Genomic DNA, 16692 nt, shown 5'->3' with positions numbered 1-16692 from the left:
AAATATGGTGCAAAGGAATTCAAAGCGAGCAAAGATGATAGTCCCGAAGTAGCTGAGTATTGGCTAGATGGGACATCGAGAGTCCTAGAACAATTGCAGTGTACAGCCGAAGACAAGTTGATTTGTGCCACTTCATTGCTGATAGAGGAGGCATATACATGGTGGACCACTGTGCAACAGAGAGTAACAGCAGATCAGCGTACTTGGCAATTCTTCTTGGATGAATTCAAGAAGAAGTTCATTACCGAGGCTTACCTAGATGCGAGAAGGAAAGAATTCTTATACCTGCGACAGAACAGAATGTCTGTAGCTGAATACGAAAGAGAATTTACTAGACTCAGCAGGTATGGTAAGCAGATAGTGGCTACAGAAGCCGAAAGGTGTAAGAAGTTTCAAGAAGGCTTGAATGATGAGATTCAGATGGGAGTGGTAGCTTCCAGATTCAGAGAATTCTCAGCCTTGGTAGAGGCAGCTCAAGAGATAGAGCGAATACAGGCCAATCAACGTTCTAGACGCCAGCGGTCTCAGCAGAGAAGAGACCAGACTCAGAGTGCACCCAGTACACATCAGCCGGAGAGCAAGAAATTCAGAGGTGCAAGTAGTTCATCTGGTTCTAGGCCTCCTTTTAGTCAAGGCTTAGTCAGGGGCACTAATATGCCAGCAGCATCAGTGGTGGCTAGTTCTACCAGTGGGAGTCGAGGTTCAGGCAGAGGTTCTGGTAGAGGCACTGGTAGAGGTGCAGAGTCAGCCGGTTATACTTCGTCACCTTGTGAGCATTGTGGCAGACGACATGGTGGAGATTGTTGGTTGGTGACTGGTAAATGTTGGACATGCAGAGCCTCAGACCATCAGAAGAAGGATTGTCCTAAAAGGGCAAGAGTTCCTACACCGTTCATAGCAGGCCGAGGTCGAGGCGAGACCTCCGGAGTGCAGAGACAGCAGTCAGAGACTGTGGACAGGCCTGAGACCAGGGGTCCAGCCAGGGTTTATGCCATGCGAGCCAGAGAAGATGAGGAAGCTCCAGATGTCATAGTTGGTGAGTTTTCTTTATGTGATCATGGAGTTTATGCTTTAATTGATCCTGGCTCATCTCATTCATACATTAGTGTGCCTACACCCTGGGTTAAAGGGTTAGCGGTTGCACATGTGGGTCAGGGTATGTTGGTTACCAATCCATTAGGAGATGTAGTAACAACTCATACAGTGATCAAAGACTGTCCAATTGTTATTCATGGAAAGGAATTTCCAAGAGATCTTATGGAGTTGCCATTTAGAGAATTTGATGTTATTTTGGGTATGGATTGGCTATCTAGACATAATGCTCTAGTTGATTGTACAAAGAAAAGGGTGACATTATATACACCAGCAGGGGAAGAGATTACAGTAGTTGGGAAGCGGCGAGATTTTTTGAGTAATGTGATATCAGCCATAATAGCAAAGAGATTAATTCAGAAGGGTTGTGAAGCATACTTGGTATGTGCATTACACGCAGAGAAAGAAAAGTCGAAAGTGGAAGACATACCAACAGTGTGTGATTATCCAGATGTATTTCCAGATGAGTTACTAGGGTTACCACCAAGGAGGGAAGTGGAGTTTACCATAGATGTCTATCCTGGAGCAGCACCAGTATCTATTGCACCTTACAGAATGGCACCAGCAGAGTTAAAAGAGTTAAAGATTCAGCTGCAGGAGTTATTGGATAAAGGCTTTATCAGACCCAGTGTAGCACCTTGGGGAGCACCAGTGTTATTCGTCAAGAAGAAAGATGGATCACTCAGACTGTGCATTGATTACAGACAGCTGAATAAACTGACAATCAAGAATAAGTATCCATTGCCTCGAATCGACGATTTGTTTGATCAGTTAAAAGGTGCAGGTATGTTTTCTAAGATCGACCTCAGGTCGGGATATCATCAGTTGCGTATAAAGGAAGAAGATATCGCTAAGACTGCATTCAGGACCCGATATGGTCACTTTGAATTTTTAGTAATGCCATTCGGTCTCACAAATGCACCGGCGGTTTTCATGGATCTCATGAACCGCGTATTTCATTCATACCTGGATCAGTTTGTGGTGGTGTTTATAGATGACATTTTGGTCTACTCCAGAGACAGGGCAGAACATGATAAGCATTTACGGATTGTACTTCAGACATTGAGAGATAAACAGCTGTATGCTAAGCTCAGTAAGTGTTAGTTTTGGCTAGAAGAAGTTTCTTTCTTAGGACATGTGGTATCATCGGAGGGTATCAGAGTGGATCCTAAGAAGATTGAAGCTATTGTTGATTGGAGACCACCCAGAAATGTCACAGAAGTTCAAAGTTTTCTAGGTTTAGCCGATTATTACAGAAGGTTTGTAAAAGGATTCTCCATCATTGCATCACCTTTAACAAGACTATTGAAAAAAGAGGTTGTATTTCAATGGGATGCTAGATGTCAACAGAGTTTTGACACTTTGAAGAGAAAGTTGACTGAAGCACCAGTGTTAACTCAGCCAGTGTCAGGTAAAGACTTTGAGATTTACAGTGATGCCTCTCATACTGGGTTGGGATGTGTACTCATGCAAGATAAGAAAGTGGTCGCCTATGTCTCCAGACAATTGAAACCACATGAGTTGAATTATCCAACCCATGATTTAGAACTGGCAGCCATTGTTCTAGCATTCAAAGTATGACGGCATTATCTGTATGGTGAAAAGTGTTACATTTACACAGATCATCAGAGTTTAAAGTACTTACCAACACAGAAGGACTTGAATTCAAGACAACGGAAGTGGATGCAGATTCTGGCTAATTATGATTATGTCATTAATTATCATCCGGGCAAGGCTAATGTGGTAGCGGATGCCCTTAGCCGGAAATCCTTGTATGCTTTGAGCTTAATGAGAATTAGTATGGAGTTACAACAGCAAGGAGCTATTCTCGCACAGATGCAAGTACAACCATCTTGGCTTCAGGAAGTTGCAGAAGCACAGAAGAAAGATGCACAAATAGCCCTATGGGTTAAACAAGTCCAGGCAGATCATGGTGGGAAATTTAGATTGGATAGCAATGGAGTTTTGTTTTATGCAGATAGAATTATTGTACCACAGACAGGGGAGGTCAGATAAAAGATTCTGCATGAAGCTCATAACAGTCCATATACAATGCATCCAGGTAGCACCAAGATGTATCAAGATTTGAAGAAAGGCTACTGGTGGCCAGGCATGAAGAGAGACATCGGAGATGTTGTAACAAGATGTTTAACATGTCAACAAGTAAAAGCAGAACATCAACTGCCATCCGGGTTACTTCATCCCATAATAGTGCCAACATGGAAATGGGATCAGATCACGATGGACTTTGTTACTGGCTTACCTCAGACACAGCGGAAGCATGATGCAGTATGGGTAATTGTGGACAGATTAACCAAGTCTGCTCATTTCCTACCAGTTAAGACGGACTATTCTCTGGACAAGTTAGCAGAAATTTATGTTAGTGAGATAGTTCGACTACATGGAGTTCCATCATCCATTATCTCTGATCGTGATCCAAGGTTTACATCGAAGTTCTGGGGTAAACTTCAAGAGGCATTAGGAACGAAACTGCATTTCAGCACTGCATTTCATCCGCAGACAGATGGGCAATCAGAGAGAGTGATTCAAATCCTGGAAGACATGTTGAGATCATGTGTTATTGAATTTGAAGGCAGTTGGGACAAATATGTATCTCTCATGGAGTTTGCCTACAACAACAGCTATCAAGCGAGCATCAAGATGGCACCCTATGAAGCATTGTATGGTAGAAGATGCAGAACACCTGTATGTTGGACAGAACTTAGTGAGAAGAAGATTTTGGGTCCAGATTTGGTGAGAGACACAGAAGAGAAAGTAGAAATCATCAGAAGACGGCTGAAGGAAGCAAGTGATCGACAGAAATCCTATGCGAATTTAAAGAGAAAAGACATTGAGTATTCAGTTGGGGATAAAGTATTTTTGAAGGTTTCACCATGGAAGAAGATCCTAAGGTTTGGACAAAAGGGTAAGCTAAGTCTTAGGTTCATTGGTCCATACGAGATTGTTGAACGCGTAGGACCATTAGCCTATCGCCTAGCATTACCTCCAACCTTAGATCAAATCCATAATGTATTTCATGTATCCATGTTGAGAAGATACAGATCAGACCCCTCACATGTGTTATCAGCAGACGAGATTGAAATTCAGCCGGATCTCACGTATGAAGAAGAACCAGTTCAGATCCTAGCCAAAGAAACTAAAGAATTGCGGAACAAGAAAATAGCATTGGTGAAAGTTCTTTGGAGGAATCATAAGACAGAAGAAGCAACTTGGGAATCAGAAGAAACCATGCGACAACAATATCCGCATTTGTTTACAACAGGTAAACTTCGGGACGAAGTTTTTATTTAGAAGGGGAGAACTGTAACATCCTCTTGAGTTGAGTCGGGTTGAACCAAACCTGGTTGGGGTAGAATGGATGATAAGTGGACTTATTTGCATGGAAAGTTTAGGACTTGTTTGCCTCCAAACATATAGCTTGGGTAGTAAGTTGTAGGCTTTGTATACTTGAGGTACCAATTAGAGAGTTTACACAGCCAAATCACTTCTTCTAGAGTCTACCCGTTCCTATCATTTTCACTTTCCTATTTTCACGTTTTTCATTTTCTTCTTACGTTTCCCTTCCATTTCCTTGCACTTTTCATGCAAGTTACGCAGTAAGTCCACTCCAAGTAAGTAGAATTCCTTGAAGTTATATGTTATTCACTCTTTAATTGAGTTATATTGGAGATGAGTTATGAGAATTCTTGTGTATAGGAGAAGAAAGTTCAAAGGTAGCAGAAAAGAGAAGCTAAAACAGAGCCCCAGCTTTGTGGCAAGACAGGTTTGATATCTCTTGTTATTTCCCATGTTCTTTGCATGAAAAATTGTGTGGAGTGTTGCTCATGAGATCATATGTTGCTTATTGTGGAGTGAGAGGATTGAAAATGATGTGAAAACAGGGGATGGAATGAGTTTATGAACCAGAGTTTGCTGGAAATTTTACCAGCAACTTCATCTTGATTTTGACCCCAGTAAATGATGGAACTAGGAATTGTCATAGAAGAGTTATTTGTTCCTCTATGTGTTATCTTTACGTGGGCTTTTGAATCACTCAATTTGAAGTTGTATATTGAGAGTTATGGCCAAAAGAACACAGACTGCACAATCTGGAAACACGTCGCGCGCCCGCGCATGCGCGGTCGCGACTTTGGCCAAAAACTCTCTGACTCTCAAATGGCACATCTCGCGCTCGCGACTTTCACATGCGCGGTCGCGACTTCGGCCAGAAGCTCTCTGACTCTCAGTTTGCGCATTTCGCGCTCGCGAACTCCACAAGCGCGCTCGCGACTTCATCTCGCGCTCGCGACTTGTGCTGCGCGGTCGCGACTTGAGCCAGAAACCTCTCTGAATCTCGATTGCACTTCTCGCGCTCGTGAGGTTTGAAGACGCGCTCGTGACTTCTCCCTGGGAAGCATCTCGCGCTCGCGACTTTTCCCTGCGCGCTCGCGACTTTTCCCTGCGCGCTCGCGACTTGTGTTTTCATGCATTTTGGACTTCATTTTCTATACAATTACATTCCTTTGCTCAACATGCATGCATCCAATCATTGTAAAACAAAAATATAATATAAGAACATGGATTAAAACAACATGTAAGCATTTATATGGTGTGAAATCAAATCAATATGATGAACTATGACGTTGTGAAACCATTTATGTGCTATTGTGTTACATTGTTGACATGCTAATCTTAAGCTCCATTGAGGTTAGGTAGAAACCATGTAGATAAGGCTATGTCGCGACATAGAATAGCAGATCTGCGCCCCATACAGTTTGGAACTCCGGCTACAGGCCGTTGAGTGGATATGATTAAACCGTGCGGTGCAAATCCGGTTAGGGGCACCAAAACGGACAATATTGGCATAGGCGAATCCGGTTCGGGGCCTATAGCATACAGTTTCATCCAGTTTCATACAGTTTATCTTATCACTTCGGTTTCACTATAACCTTATGGAGCCATACAGATATTTTAACTTGCTATTGCATGAATCAGACAGTAAAATAAACAGTAAGAAAGATCATCAAGGTGAAATGAAAGCCGTATGTTATGTGTGATTATATGTACTTACATAATTCTTTCTGCATATATGTGTGCTTAATTATGTCTTTCTATATTGAGATATCCACTGAGCTGTAATAGCTCAGCGAGTTACCTGTTTAACTCGCAGGTTTTGAGACTGGTCTATAGAGCGACAGCGTACAACTGCAGCAGTTCATCTGTAGAAGACACGGTCTTCAGGGTAGCTCCCTATTTTGATATGTATCTTTTATTATTCTTTCATGGCATGTACAGGGCACACAGTTGGGCCCATCTCATTTTGAACACTTGTATAATGTATATAAATATTCAGTACACTAGTAATGTAAACGGCATCGGTATATATATATAAATATTCAGTATTATGATATCAGCATGTCTAATCATACAGTCAACCAGTGTTGTAGCATCTCGACTCGGTTCATTCGGGTTAACGGGTGGACCGGGAAGGGGTGTTACAAATTTGGTAGCTCAGGTCAGGGTTTGAGGCTTGGATTAGGGCTTTGCCCTCAATTTAGGTGCTTAGGTTAGATTTAAAGCTTTTTGGTAGATTAGGTCAGGGTTTGAGTCTTTAGGGATATGGTAGGTGATGCTCATATTAGTGCTTGAGGCTTACATTGGGGCATTACCCCTAGTTTGGGTGCTTAGCTCAGGTTGAAGGCTTTTTGGCTAGCTCAGGTCAATTTTGAGGCTTTTAGGCATCTTGGTAGCTCAGGTCAAGGTTTGAGGCTTTTAGGTAGCTCAGGTCGATTTTGAGGCTTTTGGGATATGGTAGGCAATGCTCAGATCAGTTGTTGAGGCTTTGATCAGGGCATTGCCCCCAATTGGGTGCTTAGGTTGGATTTAAGGCTTTGGAAATTTTGAGGTGCTCGAGTGAGGCTTTTCAGTAACTGAAACGTGCTCGATTGAGGCTTTAGGTATTTAGTAGCTTAGGTCAAGGTTTGAAGCTTTACGTTGGGGCTTTGCCCCCAATTTAGGTGCTTAGGTATGATTTAAGGCTTTTTAGTAGCATCGATCAAGGTTTAAACTATTTAACCAAAAACTTTGAGAGGGCATAACTTTTGACTCGGGTGTCCGGTTGAGGTGAATTTTTTTTGAATCCACTCAACTTTTCAAGCTCTATGTGCTGGCAAGGGTTCAAAGGAGCCTTGCCGCAGTTTCACCCCAAAATCATTTTATTTTTGTCTAGAATTGAATTTTTTAATTTTTTAAAGCTTGAGTCAGGGGCTTAGGTAGTGCTTGGGTTGGTATTTGAGGCTTAATTGGGGGGGGGGATGGAATGCCCCCAGTTGAGGTGCTTAGCTCTGGTTTAAGGCTTTAGAGTATTTAGTGGTGCTCATGTCAAGGTTTGAGGCTTTTTGGGTATGTGTTTCAATCGGGTACATCTCCTTGGGTAAGGATTTGTGTATAGGCCAACCACTAGTTTATGTTTAGGTTGACCACTACTTAGTGTTTTGGTTGACCACTAGTTAGTGTTTTGGTTGACCACTGGTTAGTGCTTAGGTTGACCAATGGATTGGTGTTTAGGTTGACCACTGGATTGGTGTTTAGGTTGACTACTGGATTGGTGTTTAGGTTTACCACTGGTTGGTGTTTTGGTTGACCACTGGATTGGTGTTTAGGGATTTCTTGGTTCATGACATGAAATGATCAAATCCATGGATGTCATGCCAAAATAGTTTCATGATTTTGGGTGCATATAATCTTAAGCTAGGGTCATTAAATGCTTTTGGTGGATTGGTTTAAGGGTCTAATCCGCTAGAGTTGGAATATAACTCGTCATTTGACCATGTCGTATTAAATGTAACGATTGGTATGCCAAACCCCTTACCCTACCGAAAGGATCGGACGAACGCAGCATCAGAGGTACGAAGGATTAGGTGAGCAGCTTTCTTGACCCAAGGCATCTCTAAGGAAGATTGCCCTTAGGTGATAATAGCAACTCGATTTGCTTAATTCTAATGATGGGAAATGATCCCAAATGATGCATCTGAATGTATGCAAAAGGCGATTTCTCGATTAAACCCAAATCGGAGATTTGAAATGTACTCAATAGTCCTCTTACAATATTTTTTAGGTTGAAAAATGTTTAAAGTCCCTAGTGGAGTCGCCAGCTCTGCGCCCCCAACTGAGAGCCATGGGAAAGATCCGAAGGACAGAGTCAATCTAAATGGACCCATTGGTCAGTTCGTCATGGAAACTGAAAGGAACTCCTTACGGTACCTTTTTTAGTTATGATTATGGCTAGGTTTAGTGCTTATATGTGTTGGGTTGGCTCTTTGGAGTGCATTGACTATGTATGGTGTGTTTAGAGTCACCACCTTAATTTGTTTTTGTTTTTGAGGAAAAATACAAGCTAAAAACCTCGTGATGTACTCCTTTTTAATTTGCCACAATGGATAAAATGCACTAGCCTCGAATCATTGGGTTCGGAGACTAGCTTTTTGGCTTCTTTTCGAATGAATCAACGGTCTGGGTTTTAATCGAGAAATCAAAATATTTGTTTTGCGTGGATGATAGTTATAAGTTACATGATAATACTTATAATGCATGGCAATATTAGGAATATAGACAAAGCAATAAAAGCATGAATAATTGAAAAGTGTGTAATTTAGAGGGGAGCCCAACTCTAGCCTCGTTTATCGAGAATTCTAGGTTGTGCAATACATTCCCCTAGATCGAATCGGTCAGTTCGGTCGGCGGCCTGCTACCTAGGCTAAAATTTGTAGGTATGTCTTCGTACCTCGTTTTTATAAGGATTAGGGTGCAAGGAGTTCTACAATCGATCAAGATGGTAGGGTTTTGCCATTTTTAGAATGGCTTGAAAAGTGACGGAAGGAACGGGCTAGTGTGTTGGATGGATCGGGCTTTGCATGCATAAGGTGCCGGTTGGACCGGGCTTGACAAATATTAGGTGCTGGTCAAACTAGGCTTAAATTGACAAAGTGTGGGTTTAGTGATTATACCCTACGTCTAGTAGGGGTTGGGAGGTCGGTTTGCACCTGCATTCGGCTTTGGAGTTCCACGATTTACCTTCTCGATCAAGGAGATCTAGTCTTGCTCCAATAAAGTAAAGGATGGGCACGAGGACCCTAATATAGTCTTTGTAATATTGTTAGTTAATGAATTATTGATTAACCCTAAGATTAATGAATAATGAATTAATTAACTAGTAGCTTTGGTCTAAGGAAGACCAAAGTGTGAGTGAAAGTCGAAAGGATTGATTTTTGAGAACCAAGTCGGCTTTTCGCTAACCTAAGGAAGAAGAGCAAAAATCAGACTGTATGGCCTTAGAATCGCATTTAAGGGAGAAAGAAAGTCATTGATGCTTGAGAACCATTCAATCAAGCAACAAGAGGTATGAAAATGAGTGGGGAGTGTGCCTTTTATAGGCCAAGGGGCTACCGGGCATTTACGGGATGGTACCGACCTCCTCGAAATCAGTATCGAGGACATCTGCTTCGATACCCATTGAGGTGCTTGGTAGGCCCTAGATCGGCACCGACTTGGGGCTGATTAGTGCCACAGTTGGGCAGGTCGGCACTAATCAAGGCAAAATTACTGTCCTGCCCTTACACCTTATTTTGGGATTTTTGGGCTTCTAGAAGTTCGTTCGAGGTCCAAACAACATCCGATCAAGCTTATTCTCACGATGTTGGAATCATGATGGAATTTCTTAGAACCGGTGTTGAAATCATGTCAACACCATCTAATCTTCTGGGACTAGGCGACGGGTGTTACAAACTCATTAGAATGGAGCTGACTGATGGCGATCTCATTATCATAAAAGAAAGATTTTAAAGGTTCGGATAGAGGCAGCTGATTCCTAGATCGTAAAGACTCCTCATATAGCATCATAGAATCGCTTCCAAAGGCTCATGGAACATATGTCTAAAAAAAGCTCGCCCTCATCGATGTCCAATGGAGTTTCGACAATCCTCGTGTTCTCTTTCCAACCCTTCGGCCCACTAGTTTTGGACTCAACAACTTCAATGTTCTCATCCTCAAATTGATCAACTAAAACCCAAACATCCTCATCACTAGACGAACCCATGATCCTGCCCAAAAAAATAAGAAACAATGCAAAAATTATAAAACTTATTAAAGCAAAGAAAACTAGAGAGAGAAATGGCACTTCTAGAGAGAGACTCTTTAAAGATCAAAAATGTATGAGTAAGGGAAATGAGGTAAGGAGATAGCTATATATATAGAGAAGCGAGATACTGAAGGGTCACTTATATTTAATGAGGTGACTCTTGGAGCTCCCCCTAGGTAAATGTACCATCACCTCGTATCCCTAAATAAAGCCGCTTGAGCTGTAAGGTATGGATAGTAGGCTCTCTGCCTAAAGACATCTACAATATTAGTAATGACAACATATAACAATACTAAATAATAAATAAACAAATATATGTGTGTGTGTGTGTGTGTGTGCGCGCGCGCGCATGTGTGTATGTGTGTTTAAATATCAAGAAATATTAGATTTCTAAATAACCTCTAACTAACAGATGATGTTTTCTCAGTATCCTTATCCGAATACAATTATCCTTCTCCCAATATATATATCCCCAATTAATTCTAGCAAAGGACTAATCGAAAAATTCTAAGTAATTAATAGGTACAAATTTTAAAAATTGATTCCTTTATTTTTAAATATAATTAAGATATTGTTGTTATTATGATTGAAACCTATATTAGCTCCTGATCTAGAATTGTTAACGGCATTTATACCTCGAATATGCTAGTGAAGTAGCAATATCGAGAGAAAAAGTTTATGATAAACTTTGAATTTATTTCATGTCCTTTTATCATTCAACAAAGTATTGAGCTCTTAATTAATATCATGAAAGTTGTCCAATTAGATTTTCTCCATTCCCTAAAGTGAATGGAATCTCATATAATACTAGACATGGAAGTAGTGAAATCCACCCAACTAGATTTGATGCATTCCCTAAAGTGGATGCAATAATATATAATATTGAGCATGACTAATGACAAAAATATACTTATTATTGAGAATATCAATAAGATCACAGTTGAAGTAATGGTCTTAGCAATTATGGTGGCCACGTAATTAAGAATAAATTTTACTACCAAAAATAATGTGAATATATGAATATTGGTTATGTACTTGTTGTACAGCAAAATATTGAAAGGCAAATTTTGCTTTGGTAGTAAAAAAATATTTAAGACCTTCGAAAGAGCAAGTATTACTACCTAGAGAAATGAAAATTATGCATAATGCATTAAGTTCCAAAGTTATTCATTAAATTTGATATCATACACAGATAAAGATTTAAATAAATATCGCTATAAGTCGAAAGTTTACAAATCCAAGTACTTTATTATTTGACATGATCTGTTGGACCATCTCAGTCAATAATGATTCTAGAAGAAAATTTAAATCCTTATACGAATATTTATTGAAAAACCAGAAGTTTCTTTAAATCTAATAAATTTTTCAAAGCAAATTAATTATTGAGCAATCACCAAGTAGAGTTCGAACTGAACTGCTTGCATTTTCTGGAATATATAAAGGGAAATTATTGATCGATTCATCCATCGTGTGGATTGTTTAGATATTTTACAAATTCATCCAAAAAATAGGTACATGATATTACTAACTTGCAACCTGAAGTTAGCAAAGATCATTGTCAACTTGCAACCCAAAGTTTGCAAGATTATTTGTGCAATTTTGATTAAAATACATTTTCCAGATTATGCTACTAAGCTAATTTGTCTTGAGAATGATGGTGAATTTACATATCAAGCCTTTAATGAGTATGATATGTGTTAATTGAAATAATTATAGTGCAACCAATTGTTTCTTTTATTTAGGCTCAAAATGATTTAGTATAATCATTTATTAAATGATTGGAATTAATTGCAATACAAGTATTATGAGAACGAAGCTCCCTATTTTAGTAAAGGGACATGCTATTACTTGTAGTAACACTTACTTGCATCATGCCAATACATTATTATAAGTTTTCCCCTTTATAATTGATTTTGAATCAGGAATAAAAAATTACCCATTGAGGAATTTTTGAATGTGTGGTATATATTTTAACTATTCCACCACAACGCAATAGGAAAGGTCCACAAAGAAGGTTGGAAACTATGTCGAATATGAATTTTCATCTATCTATCTAGAAGTTTCAAGTAAGAAAGTTACTTATGGCAAATTTGCTAATTGTTATGCATTCCAACATTAAGGGAAGAAAATAAGCAGTTAGAAGAATAAATTGATTGGAAAAGAATTATCGTTGTTATATCTTGATCCTCATATAAGGCAGTGTGAATTTAAAAGTTTAAAATATAATTCATTTACAAAATATTGCAAATTAGTTGCCAGATATATACTGATCCAATATGAGATAACTAAATCTCACATACTAGATGCAAATTTTCATATTAGAATTAAAATCCCTAAAGGACAAATTATCTATGCAAATGAGTCTAACGCACGCCTGAAGCGTGGAAGAACAATCGGTTCCAAGGATAAAAATCCTAGAAAAAGAAAAGGAGCAAATATTCAATATGGACAAGCTCTAAAAGTTCAAATTGTGGAAGAAGTTCCTGACATGAATAATAAATTTTCAGAAAAAACTCAGGTACTTGAAATGAATGAAAATTATGAAATCTCAATAAATTATGTCATGTCTGGACAAAGGTTGAAACAATATAAAAATAAATGTCGACGATATTTTTTTATATGATATAGTGCTTAATTTTGCAAAAGATTATGAGGATCTTGAGTATGAGTCTATTAGAGAATATAGACATGAAATTAATTGGTCAAATTAGAACGACACATATGGCATTTACTTTGCTTGAAAAGTTTCGAAATTTTAGTCTGGCATTCAAAAAATGTCAAGCCAGTGGAATATGAATATGTATTTTGCAAAATTGAAACGGGGTCATGAGATATAAAGTAAACTTGTTGCACAAGTTTTTCAGAAAGAACTGACATTGATTGTGAGGATAAAATCTTCGTGTGGTGTATGCAATTATAATTCAATATTTGATTAATCTGGCAATTCATATAAACTCAAAATGCGTCTAATAGATAGTAACTGCCTATTTATGTGGCTAACTTGATATAGATATCTATATGAAAATCTCTGAAGGATTTAAGTTGCTTGAAGCATAAAATTAAATACTCAAGAAATTTATTCAATTATGTTGTATAGAGCTCTATATGGATTAATAGATAATGATATCCATGAAATATTGAAAAATGATTGAAGCAAGCAAATCCAGAGCCCGAGAGATATATTAAAGATTTCTATATGGATTAAAGAAATTTCAATACATACTGTAATACCCTGAATTTTTATTTTCAAAACTCGTGAATTTTTATTAAATCAAAATCAGAAATTACGATTGCTTGGGCTGCAAATACCGTTTAGTCTGATTCGAGCCTAAGTTTACAAAGTTGGGCTCAAGCCCAAAACACATTATCGGAATTACCAGATTGAGAACCTTTAGATATTTTCAAGAATGAATATGGAGCCTTAACTATTAATGTATTTTAAATATGTAAATGTGAATGCGGTTACTGCATGACTTAATTATCTTAAAAATCGAATATCATGATTATTAATATTAATAGAGTAGATTGAAGAAATGTTATAGAATCTAATTCAATTAATAAAAATAAATCAAACCGGATCTATAAACCAGATGAAAATCCCGTAAACCAAACAAAAATCAAGCTAAATCGTTGCGTTGGATCAAACCGGCTCGAATCGAACAGGAATGGCTCAGAACTCTCTAGACCCATCTTCTCCTCTCTCTTTCTCTCTTCTTCTCTTCTTCTTCGCGCATGCAAGGAGCAGCGCCGCTCCTCCTCCTCCCCTTCCCGATCTAACCACCTGAGCTTCTCGCCGTTGTCTCCTTGCTGCTGCAAGTCCGGTCTCGTCACATCGCCTCTCTGATCTCATTTCTGGAAAACGCAGCAACTAGACGAGCTGCGATTCCCCTTTGGCGAGCGGCGCAGCGACACCTCCACTGGCTCTCCAGGGATCTCGTCATCATCGAACGGCTCCAGTCTCATCCTTCATCGATGGCGAGCACCGAACGTAGGTGAGATGCAGTGGTCGGCGTTGGAATTGACGGAGATGACGATAGTGGCACTAGACCACTGCCAACCCAGTTCGACCGACTGGAGTGCAGATCTCGCGTAACTGACGCCAAAATGGGGCTCCTGACGAAAAATCGAGTTGAATAGTATATTCGCGATAAATTTCTGGACAAGGCCGATTTTCCGGCCACCGTGCACGGAGGCGGTCCGGCGACCGGCCAGCGACACTCCGGCAAGGCACCAAAAGGCAGAATCTTCCTCTCCTCGTGTAGACTGTGGATTCGTCGTCCGATTTTCGATCGATACACCCTAAGACTCAATTCGCAATTTTCGAATAAATCCCGAATTAATGAATTAATGAATTAATTGAGTATTTAAGTGAATTAAATTGAACATTGTTAATTATAGCCCAGGAATATTAGTTATAAGATTGATATTGAAATGAGAATTCTAGCCAATAATTATATAAGTTAATTTTCAGAGTTTTAAGAAAAATAAATAGGAGGAATAATAATTTATGGTATAGACAGGTAATTAATGGTATTATGGAAATATGCTCGTAGGATAATATAAAGTAAAATTTATTATTATTATTAATGTAATTAGAAGATTTAGTTAAAAGGTATAAATTAGAAGATTAAATAAATAAAGAAACTATATATATAGATAAATATACAGTTTCGTTTGATATGTGAGTAAAGCGAGTAGTAACCAAAACTAATAATTAAGATCAGATACATTTCTCGAATTAGACATCTTATTTAGAATTTTCTTATTATTTTAGATGTTTATAAAGTCCTGAAAGGTGAAGACAAAAGCTGGAAGCACACAGTAATAAAGATAGTCCTTTAAAGGACAATAAAGAACTGTGAGTAGTGTTAGATAATTCGCATCATCCGTCTACATTCATGCATTCACGGCTAAATGTTATCATTCATTATTTTGTTGAATTGCCATATTAAGATGCACTATTTGTTGCTATTAAAAATTGTTTGATTACTTGTGTTGTGATATTGCTGTGCCTTGTTTGTGTGGAATTGGGATGAAGTGGGTCACCATGGGTTTGTGAGGACAGTCGATAAAGTATGGATCCTGATTATGATGAAATTATGAAATTGGACCGTCGGCCGGGTAAATGGGAGATCGGCGCCCCCGTGTGCACCTACCGTTATGATCTGTATGATATGGAAAACCACAGGATGGCTTCTTGTTGTTGCACACCTGATAATCTAGATTTGATCGCAGCCCGCAGGGTGGCCTCCTGTTATGTGCGCCGATCTAGATTGGATGGAGACCACCGGGTTGCCTCCTGTTGATATGGAAAAGAAAAGAGAGAATGTAAAAATAATGAGAGGAATGGTCGTGTGAGGATTAGACCAGTCGGCCAGGTATGGGGGATTGGCTCTCTGGGTGCACATGTCTAAGAGGATGGGCCATGTGAGAGCACGGCTCGTCGGGGGTTACGATGACGCCACTGACTAATTTCCACGTGATGTGATTATATGAAGGTGATAATAATTGTGATTGCTGTTGTATTGCCATTTGTGTGACAAACTGCATGATCATATAACTAATCGAGTGACCATATTAAAATATTTTAGCATTTGTATGATTGTGTGGGTGAGAGGGTTATCTGATCCTACTCACTGAGTTTAGCACTCACCTCGCCTTCCTACCCTTTTCAGGTAATGGATGACAAGAAGAATCCGGTGAGTCCAATCGAACGAGATACAGATCGATAAAATTAATAATCATTGTATTGAATATGTAAATGCAAAGGATAGTGAATTATGGAGTAGAGTTCCGCAATTGTATTCCAAATGGTTTGTAAATGAATAAATAGAGTACAAATATTTATTATATGGATTGTACTTTGGATATATTTGTGAAATAAGTTATTGGGCCTGAATCCACAATCGTGAATAGAATGCGAGTTTTAAGTAATACATGCTTACTACGGGCTTCGGGGGCCTTAAGCCCACCCAGGTCCTAGTGTTGGTCCGATCCATGGAAATGGGTCGTGACACATATGGTATAATCATCTTAATGATATTTATGACTGAAAAAATATTATATTATTTTATGATTATATTGTATTATACTATTCATTTGTTGAAAGTCACATGCTTTCATACTTTTGATATTTACTTTATATGCTATCATGAGTAAGGTGTTTTTTTGATCAGTGAATATTATTGAAATAATATTATAATATTATTATATGTTCATGAATTTTTATAGAGATATTTGAATATAAATTTATCATTATTTGATCATGAACATTATTGGAACTCCTGAAGAGCTTCCAAAACTTATAAATTCCTTAGGGAAGAGTTTAAGATGAAATACATTAAGAATATAAAGTTTTGTTCGGCCTGAAGATCGAACATTTCATAAATGAAATTTTATCTATGAATCTACATATATGACTAATGTAACACCCGCCGCCCAATCCTGAAAGACCCGACGGTGGA

This window comes from Jatropha curcas, chromosome 4, assembly GCF_041381405.1.
Source record: "Jatropha curcas cultivar XTBG-Jc1 chromosome 4, XTBG_Jcur_1.0, whole genome shotgun sequence".
NCBI lineage: Eukaryota > Viridiplantae > Streptophyta > Magnoliopsida > Malpighiales > Euphorbiaceae > Jatropha > Jatropha curcas.
This window is presented reverse-complemented; position numbering follows the sequence as displayed.